Raw genomic sequence first — 16366 nt, 5'->3', positions numbered from 1 at the left:
CACCATATTAGCAATTGCTGTGTTTTATGCTTCCCAAAGTGTGTCCGAGGCGGTGTGCCCCACGGCTTGTGTCACACACAATGGTTCATGCACACAATATTGCGACAGTGTTTCATGCATCCCTCGTGAAAAATGTTTTTATTGTCATACTGTTTCACACGATATTTGTATGTGTTACGCCATTTTCTCTCAGTATTCGAGCAACAGCCTGCTCGTTGGTACTGTGAGCAAACTGTGTTTGTGTGTTATGAAAAGTTACTTCACAAGGGAGCCCACTGGGAGCTCCAGGAGCCACATGAACTATTGATTGATTGATTGATTGATGTGTTTAATGGCACAAAGGCAACAAAGGCCATAGAGCGCCAAAACCATGGTGAGCGTGTCGGAGATGATTATGGGAAAGATGATGTGAGAGAGAGTGTGTGGTAGTTAAAATCTATCTACAGGTATGAGCGATGAGATTGACGAGATCTATGACCATGATCTTTTCCCCCACTAGCTGCCTTCTACAATTTACGTCCACCTGAAATTTAAAAAAAGTACATAAGACGCTGAACAAAAAGACATATCCTCTTGTTTGATGATGACCATAAGACATATGCTGTCAGGCAGACTTTTTTTCATATACAGTCAACCCTCGATTTATGAACACCCTCGGTTTCCCGAAAAATTGTTCATAAATCGAGGGATTCATAAATCGAAAATTCCGTTAAGTGAGTACTATCGAACAAATCGAACAATATTTCCGAGTTGGGATTGTGTTTATAATGCAATATATTGTGTAATTTTGTTTTCGACCATGCCTTCTGCTGTATCAACCTCACAAAGAACAGACGTTAGCGCATTCACACACTGTTTATTGTGCAATACTAAATTGTTTAATATTGCTTTGTATTTTAATGGTTTTTGTATTTTTGGACTTTAATATTTGCTTTAATTTCTTTGGACCATGCATTCCGCTGTGTCAATCTTGGAAAGAAGAGATGTCACCACATTCGCACTCGACTGGTCTCGGATTTCCTGCGGGATTTTTAATCTCCGTTCATTAATCTCCGGGTGACAGCGACCACCTTATTCATCAATTGAGGTCAGGAACAATTGGTCGCCCCTCGTGCGACTCCGGAAAACCCGTTTGTTGTTCGGATTTCGAGGGGTTAAGAACCGAGGGTGCAATAACTGGAAAGCGTTTTGTCCGTTCAGGCGTCATTCATAAGACCACGAAATAATCCCTTTAAAGGTTTCTGTTGACTTCGGAACGATCCGTTCATAACTTGAGGGAAAAAACGCTGGTCAACTCCTAGTTTGTTCCCAGAAATTCCATTCATTATTCGGATATCGAGGTTCATAAAACGAGGGAAAAATGAATGTAAAAAGTTTGGTTCCCTGTGCTCGTGTTCATAAAATGAGGGAATTCATAAATCGAAGGTTCATAAATCGAGGGTTGACTGTATTCAAAACATATTCAAGAATTATGGACAACAATGACAATTATGTCATAATGAAGCAGCTGCATAGCCAGGAAAATATTTCAGGAGGTGTTCTATGAGGCTTTACATGGGGTGGAGGAGTCCCCCTCGTCAGTGCTTTATCCAGACCGCCCTACACCCCCCAAATGTTCAGTGACACCCTGTGTGTGTTTACCTGGAAGTCACATTTTTAAGGCTTGTCATTTTTTTGTCTAGATGAAGATTTATGTTATCCTTGTATGAAATAACGGACACATATCAACATGTATGCAGCTTGTGCATATTAAAACCAGCAATGTAGAGTCAAATGCCTGTTTTTTATATATATATTCTAGCCTATTCACGGTTCCCCTTTGCTTCTTGCAGGTCTACTCATTCCAGAATCAAGAACTGTATCATTGTAAAGCGAATGGAAATAAACTGACGTCGACTGAGATAGGTGTTCCTTCTTGGCCAGTGACTGTACGATGAATCCAAAAAATGTCACAACAAAGCCGACGTTCATCTAGCTCTCCACAAGTAGCCTGCTGCTTCACAGCAACATCAACACTACCTTTGGGGTGTACACATTACACAATATGCTGCATTGTGCTGTGGTATGATAACATACTGATTGTCTCACAATATGTGTATATATATGATAAGGGCCCTAAGGGCACACTGCATGGCTTATACCCTCTGGAATGTATATCCATACCAGGCTGCAACATTGCATGTCAATGCGCGTTACAATACACATTTTGACTTTTGGCCGTTATGAGACATCTTCGACCGAAAAGAGACTACCTTCGGCCGTATTGAGACTTTGGCCATAATGAGACACTTGGGGATTAAAGGATTATCGGCCGTAATGAGACTTCGGCCGTAATGAGATACAATCGGATGCAGAGCTGCACTGCTACCCAGCGCGCCCACGGGTGGCAGATAGTGGAAAGGCCTTTGGTTGAGGTTAGCTGCGAAATAAGCAAAGCTGTGGAATTGAATAAGCAGCTCCGGCGAATAAGCAGCCGCGGACCAAACAGGTTGTGGCTGTGACATTACTTTGTCTAGCTGCATGGAATTTGGAGAAATAATATTGTTTTCGGGATAAACTTGAAAGAGGATGAAACCAATATTTAATACACATGCTTTCCTATACTTGATTGTATATTTGTTTTGTACGTGTGAAAGGGCATAATGAAACACTGCTGAAATAAATCATTATTGGCTGCACAGACTCATACTCACCCAAGTCATGATGCAAGTTACCGACGTGTATTCGTAAATATGATGTTTCCGATACGCCTAGGTGTTGAGTTTAAAAATTTAGGATATATCACACCCAGGTTACTCTGAAATGTCCATTTTTATGCTGCAAAGAGATAATTAAACATTCATATTTTTGAATCTGACGACTAAGTGTTCTCTGCTGGGAAGCCACAATGAAACACCCCATGTCATCATCACTTGACTTCTCCTCCATTATTGCGAATCCCCCCCTCTCCCGATGTTTAAACCAGATTAGGTTGCCTCTTGCCAACCGGTGGATATAGCAATGCGACCTGGATTTAGCTGTACATCTCTTGATGGCAGCAAAAGTCGCGCAGCCAAGAACGTAACGTGCTGTAGACGTACTTTTTAAACGTGGGTACTTGCTTGCGCGACTCCAGCACAGATATGTTGTCGAGGGTTTAACTTCGAGCAGTGTTACCGTGTACAGTTTATCGAGAGTTTTTGCGGTCGCGAATTCGGCGAAAATTAATACACAGTGAATCAAAACACGGTTACAGGTGCTTCCCTCCTATACTAATGAGCACACACATTTCTGTACCTGTGATATCTAGATAAAGCATAACATACGGCGAATGATAGAATAATAACAAATTGTATTTATACATTTCCACACGTTCTACGCCGAGGAGGCCTGCCATGTGTTTCAAATGCCGATAAATTCCTTTTCTTTCTACATCGTGAGAGTTGCTGAGTCTGAAAGTGGTAATTTATATGTCCCCACTCGTCATAATTCAAATAAAGAATAGTCAAATTCAAAGGGTTGTTATTTTTGAGCTACCAGTTTAATTGTGAAAGCTTGTATGTCGGCGGGCCCCGTTTAGCCGTGAAACGAACTAAGACCGCGCGCTGTTATCGGTATGTCGCTACCCCGCCAACAGATGGCGATGCCGCATGGGACTCAAGATGGCGGGCGCTGTCCCAGATGTGGCTCAGTGTCGCTACTCTGTTCCCTATTTAGTGACTCTAGTTTGTTTGTCTCTCTCACGTGAAAATGGGCTCACTTCCGCATAATCAGTTTGACGCCACTCAGTGTAGCGTTTATAATCAGAATGTACGGGGTCTTAGGGCAAAAGATGTAGTGTGCTTTAATGGAGTGATTGAATGCTGTTTTGATGTCATATGCTTCATTGAAACATGGTTGTGGCCAGGTATACCCAGTTCCTCTTTTTTTCCTTCGTCTTATACTGTGCATAGGTCCGATCGTTGTCAAACTCAAAATGAGAGGGGTGGTGGTTCACTTATTGCTGTTCGGTCTCATTTCAATGTATCTCGTCTCTCTGATCTGGAACTTGTACCGGAATGTGTTTGGGTTGAATGTTGCTTTCGTGATAACGACAGAATCTTAATAGGTGTGCATTATTTTCTTCCAGCCTCAAATATAACTGTTATTGAAAACTATTTACTCGCAATAGGGCAGAAGCTTATGAATGTTAAAGGGGCAATACACAGGTATACAAGGTGCACTTGTTTAAAACGCATTGTGATACGTTGCCGATGGTAACGTTTTCAAAAAAAATGTTGTCGCAAGAAAGTAAATAACGACTCCAAACCGACTGAATATTCACTTTCGCCCTTGTGCCCCACCCTGTGATGTCCTGGCGACAATAGCGACACGTCATTTTGACGTCGCGCATCATTAGCTATTTAGAATGTGGGACGCTTATACATTAATTCTGTTGTAATATCGAGAAGTGAGGTCATCTCTACACATATTCCCACTTGTGCAATCCAATATAGCCAGCTCAAACCGTACCAAACACTCTCAATATGCTACTTCATGTGCACACTATGTTTTCAGTGCTGTATTGCTCCGCGAGGTCACCGTGATGTTCCCGCAGCCGGTTCCCTCGCGAGCTGCAGCTTGTCTCACTGGGGTCCGTCATTGGCTAGGAGAGCGAAATCTCCCCCACCTCCAGCGCCTAGAATTCGGTGTTGCTATACGCTGGAATATAGTGATGTGACCCGGTTCAGAGGATAAGGAGAGACTCACGCGGATTATGCTCTTTGAATGGCATTGTTTCGTGTTAACGACGCTCGCTAGAAGCAAAAGAATTTCATATTTGGATATCGTGAGCTCCGTTCTTTCATTGGGCATAATAATTTGGGCATGTTGGGCAACCTGTTTTGTGCCCCTTTAATTGCAAAGTTTTAATGCTTGGTGACTTTAATGCTTCTGGTGTTGACTTCATTAATGACGGTGTCGCGTAATTGTTCTGCGTTTCATCTGGGTAATGTTCTTCTTGATTTCACCCGCTTTCATAAACTAGCTCAATAGACCTCTACATGTTTGCAAACAAATGACATCACAATGTTCGACAGCGCCACGAGTTTGGTAGAGCTGAACTACGTTCAATGCTAGTGGCGAACAAGGTCGCGCCCGAAAGCCACGGTCTTGAGGGCACTACGATGGTCTCTGAAGAGGACGCGACCTTCGGCCCTACTTTTTTTCAATAGGAGGCAGCGAACAATTGCCCATTCGTGGAACCCAGTTCTCCCCTTCCGATCTGTTTTGGTTTCGGTGTGTCTACCAACGTCATGATGACGTTTCTCGGGTAGAGGTTTATTGAACAGCATACCTAACAAGGACGGTAATTTTCTAGACTTGTGTTTTTCAAACTTGGATGTCTCTTTGGTGTGTTCAGTTTCGCCCATTGTTCCCGTTGACATTTACCATCCTCCCCTCTCTCTTCTGTTTTTGTGCGCGCGTACATTCATTGTAATCTACACCTCGATGGATCTGCGTAAGGGAGATTATGTTGGACTGTTATCACCATTTGGCGGCATGCGATTTCTCCTCTGTGTATAACTGTATTGATCCTGATGATGCAGTGTTGAATTTCACGAATATCATTAGAAATGCTATTTCTGAGGTTGTCCCATATACCATACCACGTCGGCGCAAATACCCAATTTGGTTTTCTGCTCTCACACGCAGTTATCTTAGTAAAAACAGATATTTCTGCCTTTTCTTTTACGCAAATGCACAGTGATCATCTGCCCTCGTTTGTTATTACTGAGAATGATGTCCACAATTCAATTCGTAAACTAAGGTCCACAACGACACGGCGAAGAGCGCCGGTCACGTGGCACAAGAGAGCGGTGACGTTCCGTGCCGCCTGAGCGTCAGCCGGCAGAAAACTGACTCGTGTGAATACAGGGTTACTTACGGCATCGCCTATACACTCTGTTTGTGTGTCCGGATCCTAGTCTGATACCTATGTTTCTACGTCTGGTGTACCCAAGGGGTCAAATCTCGGGCCTCTGCTGTTTATTATTATTATGCCTTATTTTTATTAATGATCTTGTATCCTGTGTTAAACATTCCACCATGCTACAGTATGCTGTTGACTTCCAAATAATGAAAAGCATAACCTCGCCTTCAGATTGCTTACTGCTTCAGGAGGGTGTTTACAGTGTTATTTCTTGGTTTACTTCTAATTTCCTCAAAATCAACACGTCAAAAACTAAAGTTATCGCATTCACACGCAAGTCTCAAATAACCCGATTTCAGTACTTTTCCTATGGCGAAATAGCCCGAGTCGACACCATTCGTGATCTCGGTGTTGTCTTTGACGCGAAGCTTCAATTTCATGACCATGTGAGAGAATGCGTATGCTTGGTTTGCTCACCTACAGCTGTAAAATGTTTTCTTGTCACACGGTATTTCTTACTCTCTATAAAGGTTGCGTCCTTCCCCGACTTGAATATGCGTCAGTGGTACGAAATGTTTTATGTGCCACCGATATCAAACGTCTTGAAGCTGTGCAAAAGAGGGCACTCCATATTATTCATTCGCGTTTCTTGCGCATGTGCCCGCAATTTCCGCAATGTCCCCGCATTTTTATATTATGACTATGACGAGCTTTCAAATTACCTGCACTTGCTTCCTTTTGTTAACCGCCGCCACATTCATGACAAGATGTTTCTTTTATAAATGTGTGCACTCCATATTTGATTCCCCTTTTCTGTTAAGCCGCCTAAATTTATACCTCCCACGTGCTATTCTGCCCAATGTTCTATGTTAACCACTGCTGTCCTAATGATTCCCTTACAGGGTGCCAAATTTTGTTTAAATCGCTTCCTTCATCTCTTGATATTTTTTCATCATCATGCACATCATTTAGGTGCCACATCTTTTCTCATTTTTCGGAACTTTCTTTTCTTTGACTTTTTCTGATAATTTCCTTTTTGTTGCCGTGTGATTTTATGTGTTTCTCACATTACAATGTGCGTGTGCTCTTTTCTTTTTTCAATTCAACTCATCTACATATTTTTCATGTACAGATTCATTCTTTTTTTTTGTATATAGATCGTGTCTTGTTATTAGTGCATATTGTATGTATTTGCATATACTGTATTATTGTATTTGTATATATTGTCAATTTGTAGTGCGTTGTATTGTACTGTATTTGTGTGCGCCAACATTAGGGTCGTCACGACCGTTCGTGGGCACCAACAAAACCTTCTCCTGGAGGAGATGTATATCGAGTGCTCGGCACACCACGCGTGTTGCACGCTAATCCGAGTTCTGTTGAGAGGGAACCTTCCATTTTGCGTACACATGTAGGCCACAGCCTGGGCTATATAACTACAAAATATGACGGAAATCAGAGGTAGGGTTTTTGAGAAACCAGTGTCCAAAAAAGTCAATTTTTGATTGCACAGTTCTACTCTACACCGTGTCGCCGGAAGGGGGCAAGGTACAGACATGCAAATTTGATATCAATTTAAAGAGTATGCTTCGACCTACACGCCTGTGGTTCATATATCTCGATGGCGTGCATAGGAGGAGTACAGACTAAAGACAAATACGACCAAAATCTGAACATTGTGGCAACTTTGGCGATTTTTCGTTGACGATCAAAACAGAATTGACCCGTGCTGTTTTCGAAGGTTGAAAGCCGTTGTACCTGACATATTGTGCAAAAATATATATATATATATATATAGTTCGGGACCGTCCGCTGGCGGGGAATAAAATGTCAAAGTCGCTCCTTCAACAAGCTCCGCCGCAGAGTCAATTTCTTTCGATCTTTTTTTTTTTTTTTTTTTCTGACGGACCACAACACATAGAGCCAAAATATATATTACTCCTGTGTGCATGCATGTTGCGGTCCAATATATATTGATTCATATATATATAACAGGACAACCCTGCCTGAGTTGAGATGGAATCACCCAACTGCTAGAAAATGATTTCACCATATATAAAAAATATTGTCTGTAGTTTGCGCGGGACCTGTATATCGTACAAGAATTTGCTACATTGTTTCTAGTCCAGTTAACCCGATTTTTTTTAAAGTGCCTGAAGTGTAAAATGCGTTGGAGTTCTTTATCTCATTACTTTCATTTAGGGCTAATTCCAGCGAATTTCGACCAAGCAAGGAACCTGACCATCTCCATTTTTTTTAAATATATTCTTCAGGGGACTGGAAATGAGGAAAAATGATCCTATATTTAAGCCCCAACCTCCAGCCATTTTCGAGGGGGAGGGGGAAACTGGTCGAAATGTGAACCAGTCGTTTCGGACTACTTTTCGGGCTTCACAATTGAGAACTACGCCGTTCTAAGAGCCACAATTTTTTTCGCCTGCTCACGACTACATGGACAACACACTTTCGTCTTCTTACCTCTTTGTAACTGAAACTTGTTTTGTAAAACAAATGGCAAAGTCCCAAGAAAACGCAAAAAACTCCGTTTTTCGGAGCCTTCCTGTGCTGCTGCCGTTTATCCGAGAATAATGAAATCTAGACGATTCGTTTCGTCACTGCATGGCCTATCTGTTTATACTATTTCCATTGTTCTAGAGTTAGTGCTAAAAGCAGATTGTAATAATCCCTCAGGCGGTATCGCGATTTAGCTGTGTTTCGGCCGGCGCTAGCAAAAAATGTCCATCAAAAAGTTGGCGCGATTTTTTTATATGTTGCGCAGAAACCCTTTCCTGACGCACAGAAAAAAAAAATTGAGATTCGTTTTTGATTGTCGGTGACGCTACGATTTTTTTAAGTGACAGTGTGCACGCGCCCGCGCTGCGCGCTGCCCCTAGGCGGTAGTCTCCCGCAGCTGGTCGGCGTTACGGTCGCCAAGGGCGGACGCGATTCAGTGAAATCAAGTTAAAAACGCGGTTATGGCTCATATCCGAGTCGCTGACACCATCGATACATATCATCAGAGTTCGTGTTTCCTAAAGACCGTGGGAAACCTTATGTCTAAAGCTTTCTCACGGGCCAACCTTTTGGTCCAACTGGTGATGATGCCTCATTGGCGGCTTCCAGGAGCCGCTGCTTTTGTGTTCAACGGCACCAAGCTAAAGCTGGCGTTGACGGATGATACTGACAGACATCGCTCATCGCCAAAATTGGTAAAGACTGGATGAAGCGGCTGACCCGTGTGAATGACGGCGCCTAAATTGTCACCACCCAAGTTTTTGCCGCGGCTGTTTCAGACTCGCCTTGTAGTACCTGAGGTTTCCGCATGAGACATGAGTTCTGCCTTGAGCAGCAAACGGGTCTACCGTGCAGACTATTTGCACAAGTACAACAAGAAAAAAAAAGCCGTACTAAGGACTTCCAGTGCGTGACTCGGATTGGTGTTGAAGCCCTGAAAGCTGTACTTCGTGCCGAAGGTACAGGCGATATCCAAGAATCAGATATGGTGTGCCAAAACTGCTTTGTGAACTTCCAGAGGTTATGTGAATCACAACAACCCTCAACGTCCACGTCATCCAACACCAGCACGAAAGATTATCCGTTGTCAACGGAAGACGAAGTGATTGATGAAATCAATCGATTAATAACGTCGCAAGGCATCGTCGTGACACCAGTGAGAAAGCGCAAGAAGACCTCCACATCGTACGTGAAAAGAAAGAACTTCGAAATTTTGGAAGCTCTAGGTGTCAGACACGTCGACAGATTGAAGCAACGATCGACGTTTCCCTTCCCGGTACATTGAGTAGCCACTACCACTGTGCCCAGTGTTGCTGGGAAATATTAGGATGGTCAACCGAGCAAGTAAGTCACTGCAACAGCGATGCCAAATTTTTACGCTTCTTCCTGATTCGATGTCAGAGCGCGACGTCCAAGCAATCGTTCCTCAGGCCGTCCAAGCAATCGTTCCTCAGGCAACCCAGTAGATGATTAAGAAGTCCCAGAAGTTGGTCGCGGTAAAAGATGCGTGGGCATTGCCTGACCCGTACGAGCGCCGTGCTCTGAAGGAAGATGATTTGGCGAGAGCAACGAGCTTTTATACGGTGGATGTTTATACGGAGGAGGCCAGAAACTCACAAAAGCTATGAGGTACATGACTTGTTCAATCCGCGAAGCCTACAGAAAATTTAGGAACAAATCTCCAGACATAAGGCTTATGATGATGATGATTCGGGTTTTTATGGCGCATGAGCAACTAAGGCTAGACATAAGGCTTAGCTTGAACAAATTTTACTCCATTCGCCCCAAGTGGGTTAGTATTAGCCCATGCAGAGAGGAATGCGTATGTACGTACTCTGCAAACTTCGAGGTTACCACGACAGCTGAATCGCGTACGCCCTTGGCAACCGCAGGGCGCAGCGCGGGCGCGTGCACACTGTCACTTTAAAAAATCGTAGCGTCATCGACAATCAAATACGAATCTCAATTTTTTTCTGTGCGAAAGTGCTTATGCGCCACATATAAAAACATCGCGGCAACTTTTTGATGACCATTTTTTGTTAGCGCCGGCCGAAATACAGCTAAATCGCGATACCGCCTGTGGGATTATTACAATGTGCTTCTAGCAGATTAACTATGGAACAATGAAAATGGTATCAACAGATAGGACATGCAATGGCGAAACCAATGGTGTAGGTTTCATTATTCTCCGATAAACGGCGTCAGTACAGGAAGGCTCCGAAATACGGCGTTCTTCGCGTTTTCTTGCGACTTTGCCATTTCTTTTTATGTTTTTTACGAAAAAAAGTTTGATACAAATTGGTAGGAAGATGAAAGTATATTGCCCATGTAGTAGCGAGCAGGTGAAAAAAATTGTGGCTCTTTGAACTACATAGTTCTCAATTGAGAAGCCCGCAAAGTAGTCCGAAACGACTGGGTCACGTTTCGACCAGTTTCTTTCTCCCCTCCCCCTCAAAAATGGCTTAAGGTTGGGGCTTACATATAGGCGCATCTTTCATCATTTCGAGGAATATATTTTTGTTCAAAAAAATGCTGATGGTCAGGGTCCTTGCTTGGTCGAAATTCGCTGGAATTAGCCTTAGATGATTTTTATAGACGTCATGTGACGATGACTACGAATTACCTGTTTTGCTATAGTCATAAAGTGACTTGTCAACTTAGTTCCTTTATATGTACATTGAGTGCAAGGTGTTCTGCAGTTTAGTAATACTCATATTTCACATACGCCTTTTTTCTACATGATCCTTCGAGGGTATTTTGCTCCACTGAAGAGAAGACTTGTCTACTCGATTTTGACTTTCAGTGCGAAGTGTATTGCATCTGGAACTTTTAATATTACTCTACTATCTAATATTATGCATTTCATTCTTTGAATGGTCTTTCCATGTGTCATATGAAGATGATACAGAATTTTACACTTCCTTTCTGGTCAACTGATCAATACCCAACTCTATTTTTCGAGTATTTTGCATAGAATACTACATGGACCCTTGATAATAAAGTAACTCTATGTTTGCAAGGAAAAGCTTCATATTTTGCGCTTAACATTTCATGTGTTTATAGGGCAAGGTGTCCTTGAGAACGTTTAACAACATTTTAGTTAATGAAATACTTTACATAGCGGCATGCAGTGAACGATATTTAGTTTCGGGAGGTTTTTGGAAATTCATGACATGCGTTTAATTTGTTTAAGAGGTTACAAACGTAGCAACGCAGTGGGGTGTGGGTGAGTATAGGTTATACTTTAACTTCTGTGTAAGAGTTACATGGGCAGCAACGTGGAAAGTGACTACAGGTTATGCTTTAACCTGTGTACAAGGGTTATTCAGAGTATAGGTAACATAGTTATCTCTAGAAATAGAGGTAAGAAGTTTGCAAGTGTTTTACTTCAATTTATGGGTTATGGACTTTAGAGTGTACCTTCTTCCTGTTTTACCTTGAACAAGAACCCTGGCAGAATAAGATACGGCCTTTCACACCGGCAGAATCTTATGCCCTTCTTATACCCAGTTCTCAATCATTGATTACAGCCCTACAGTATTTAACTGCGAACTGGATTTCGAGACCTTCTGAGAACCACCTGGTACGCAACTCAACTTTAAAACATAATGAATCTTTCTGTGCACACAAAGATCCTTGTAATTGAGTGTGATACTCCTGTGAGAGGGGTTTCCATGCTCAGCCTTTACACTAAATTCACTCAAACTCACTCCCTAGTGCACAAATAGACTGGAAACCTGAACATGGCACTAGGTATCGATTTCCTTTGTTTGTAACAGTCATAGTCCTCGACCTCGATGCATCAGCAACTGTGCTGTTCTGTGGAGGAGGGTGTGGCTAACCTCTCAGCCCTCTTCCTCGTGTACCAGACAAGAGCGAGTCTCATTGTGGAGAGGGTGGAGGAGGAAGTTCTAGCGGAAGGATCCCTCATACCTCTAGCACCGGAAGACTCCGTGTCCAGTCTGGCATTGACACCTAGAAAGGGGACACCCCACCAGCAGGCTGGCTGTTCAACGCCAAGCTACCCAACACTCAACATCCAGTGCCAATGCAGAGGACCTCGCAGAGCAGGAGGACCCAGGGGAAAAACCTGGAGTGGCCTTCCTGCTCCCACAACCACTGACGTATACAGCAACACGCATCCCAGAGGTCGCAGAGTTCGTGGTCCGGGCTTGGCAGCTGGGGAGTAGAGCAGAAAGGTGCTGGTGACGAAAGGGCACCCTCGCCCTAAAACTTCGCCCTAAATATCTTCTCTCATCTTAAAATGAGCGATACCCTTAATCTCACCCCACAGGGTTCTTGTCATGTCACACCTCATGAGTGTGGCCAAAAAAGATGGTGGATCTCGTCCTGTTCTGAACTTACGTCAACTGAACCAGCACATAAGGTACGAACACTTCAAGACGGAGGGTTGGCACCCTGTGAGGTCCCTCATTCGCCTCAACGATTTTCTTGGCGCCCGCATAGATCTGCAGGATTCTTACCTGTCGATTCCGATTCACACGCAACACAGGAGCCTCCTTTGCTTCGCATGGGGTTCCCCGTATTATAAATGAAACGTACTCTCTTTCGGGCTTGCTTCAGCTCCCCGAGTGCTCACTGAGCTCTCTCTCTCTCTCAGTAACGTTTATTTAAACGAAAGGAAAAGGAAGTGGGGTCTGCCTGTCGGAGTGAGGGTTGTTACTGTCACTGAGCTGCTCATACCAGTGGTAGCCGTTCTTCGTACCAGGGGCGCACGAATTGTCATTTATCTCGACGATATTATACTCCTGCACCAGGAAGCAAAGAGTCTTCATTCCCTCACAGCAGCAGTGATCTTAGTTCTGATATCATTGAGATTTGAAATCAATCAACAAAAAATCACAGACATCGCCCCCCCCCCCCCTTCCAAGCAACACACAATATTGGACCCATATATTGGCTGGTCTTTCGCGATACGGTCCAATTTGGGACCAGTTTTGCAAAGATTTTCCCCATATTGGCTCGAAACTTGGCAATATGGGCCCCATGTTGCCAAGATTGAGCCAATATGCGGGAAAACGCGGCAATATGGGCGCCATATTGCCCGTGTTCACCCCATATTGATTGAAAATGCAGAAAATGGTACGTGCCCGTGTCTCCAAGCAGCACAACAAGATTAGACGTTCCCCGCGCAATACCCGCATACAGACCTGCTCTGCCCGCTTTCCTGTCGACAAAGCTACTTAGACAAAACAGAAGTTGTGCGAGACGGGACAACTAGTCTTTCGCTTTTCACTCGCAAACCTCATGGGACGGCATCCAAGGACACAATTGCTCAGTGGTTCAAGCGTACCCCAAGGGCGGCTGGCATAGATACACGTTCCTCACAGCGCACTCGACAGGCGCAGCAACTACTTCAGCAGCCAACGAGAAAGGGGTGTCTATCGCTGAAATTCTTCAAGCTGCAGATTGGTCCTCAGAAACAGCTTTTGTTCGTTTCTACCAAAGGCCCATTGCCAATAGACAGTTTGCAACCCGAGATCTCGCCTAGTCTTTGAACATGCTATGTGACTCATGATAGTACATGCCGGAAGATACTGAAGTATAGTTACAAGTTTTATCGAATGCTACTTACCTTCAGTTAAAGCTGGAATTATACGAATTATATGGAGGCATTCACTATCATGGGGCACTCCTTTCCCACCCTGTGTGGCCCACCCTCTCACGAGTCCAACGGCAGCCTTCCCAACGAAGCTATCACCTGACGCCTTTACCCTGCAGAGGAAGTCCCCCATCAACCCCATCTCATTTTACAGTAACACCCTTTCGACTTCGCCGGAGTGCTAGGCAAGGTCCAAACACCAGAACCTGGTTACAAGAACCCACTCTCTGAAATAAAAGTTTGAGCTTCACCCATTTCGCAGTGTCATCTCTTCCCTTTACTCTACTCCTCATCAGGTGCTTCACCGAGAAACAGATGAGGGAAATAAGGAACAAGAGAGGAAGAAAAGAGGGAGCATCAAGGTTGCTTCGGCAAATCTTTGAACGTGGCTAGTTTTTATGGAATCGGGGAGAAAATGTTACGTGACCCATGATAGCAAGTGCCTCCATATAGTTCGTATAATTCCAGCTTCAACTTCCGGTAAACACCATTCGTTAAAACTGGTAATTATGAGTTCATGCACTCTAGCTTTCAATTTTACCTTGCGATAATGTAGACAGATCAGAAAGACGTCGTCTTCTCCTTGCTCAAAACTGTTGTTAACGCGTTAATTAGCATCCTGTAGTACGCTGCAGTGCACACTGGTGCAACAAAAACTCACCGTTGCAGAGTCCACCTTGAACAACGTGCATGAATGTTACTTCACGGCAGCACCAGCTCGCACACACAGTATAGTGTATAGTTTCGGACTTCTTGGCGCGAAACTCCGGCTTAGGTGTCCCAGCGAAGGAAGTTCGTCACTCCTGATTGTGTTCGTTTATTGCTGCTGCTGCAGATGATGATGATTCGGAGTTTAATGGCGCAAGGGCAGCTTAGGCCATAATGCGCCAAGACAGATGTTGAGCATGTACTTAAGACTAAAATTATAATGATTATATTAAAACCAGACAGAAATCAAAACGGTACGGTTTGTTTATTGCACACGAGCGACTCGAGAGCCCCTGAGAGAGACCTTTAACCCTGAATTCTCGCCTCGACTTTCGAATACGCGAACAACGCGCGTCGTCTTCTAGAGCCGATGCCACCGCCATTTAAGCAGAGGACTCTTCTCGTGGAGTTATTTTCTCCGCTCATCAAATTGTCGCCGATATGTTCTTTAGGGACGACAACGACGATATCGACGTAATAAGATCACATCGAACTGCTGCGCAAGTGAGGGTAGCTTAATAGGTTGAGCAACTACCAAATTGTATGAAAGCATACGCATGCTTAGAGCGTGGCAGCCCTAAAAAATGATTAACGCATGCATGCAGTCGTGTAAGCATTCCAAGAGTGAGCCGGTATTCAAAGGAAACTATTTCCCGAATGATATCAGAGACATTTCAGATTCGTTTTCGGCTTACAAAGACAACATTGGCACGAATGTTGCATGTCATGTGTCCATGGTTGGCCCACGACGAATAATCCACTGGCAGACTGCCTTTACTGCCGGGAAAACGGGGTGAACACGGAATCGTACAGATACATGCAACACGCAATGACAACGACAGCCACAGACGAATTAAATTTCGGAACTGTTATTGAAGTGAGCGTGCCCAGGGTGTCTTACAAACGGGAGTCAAGGTGTCTCCAACCCCAGATTCAAGCTGCCTGATGCTTAATTGTTGTCTGTCGTTCTCTCTCTCTCTCTCTCTTTTCTTCTTTTTTTGCACGTTTGACATGACATCTGAACTGAGCATGTGGGTGGAATACATGCGACCTTTCGAAGGTCCGCTACATGATGACGCTACACGAATACATGATACGAGTTATTTAGGTTCAAAAATTTGTTGGAGCCCAAGAGCACATAGATGTTGATAAAAATATCTGGTCATGGGTATTTCCATTGCATGCAGGACAGTGGCTGGCCGCTTTGACATATCCGCGGCGACAGTCTTCTCATCCATAAGGGTGGAGCAAGCGATGCTAGACATCGCTCCGCACTTGATTTTGTGACCTGGATCTGCACGAGCAGCCGCCATAATTGAAGTCTTCCAGAGACAGGCATCTGGCTTTCCTGGAGCACGTTGTTCACGGCACCCATGCGTCGTCTTTGGTCTCCATTGCTATGCCAACGGAGCGGCCACGTGGAGCCATTCGTCTCTTTCGCTAAGAGGCAACTTGCTCGCCACTAATTTGTCATCGCGTTCAGGCGCACCGCGTAAATTCTTGCGTCTTTGGTCGTCAGCTTACTCACGTCGAGGAAATATGGCGGAACTCTACGCCTTTTTTCCTGACGAAGGGGTCAGCGAGAGCGAATCATTGCGACATTTTCATGAGCACCACGATTCCTTCGACAG

This window comes from Ornithodoros turicata, chromosome 3 (genome assembly GCF_037126465.1).
Source record: "Ornithodoros turicata isolate Travis chromosome 3, ASM3712646v1, whole genome shotgun sequence".
In the NCBI taxonomy this organism is placed as follows: domain Eukaryota; kingdom Metazoa; phylum Arthropoda; class Arachnida; order Ixodida; family Argasidae; genus Ornithodoros; species Ornithodoros turicata.
Note: the sequence above shows the minus strand (reverse complement) of the source record.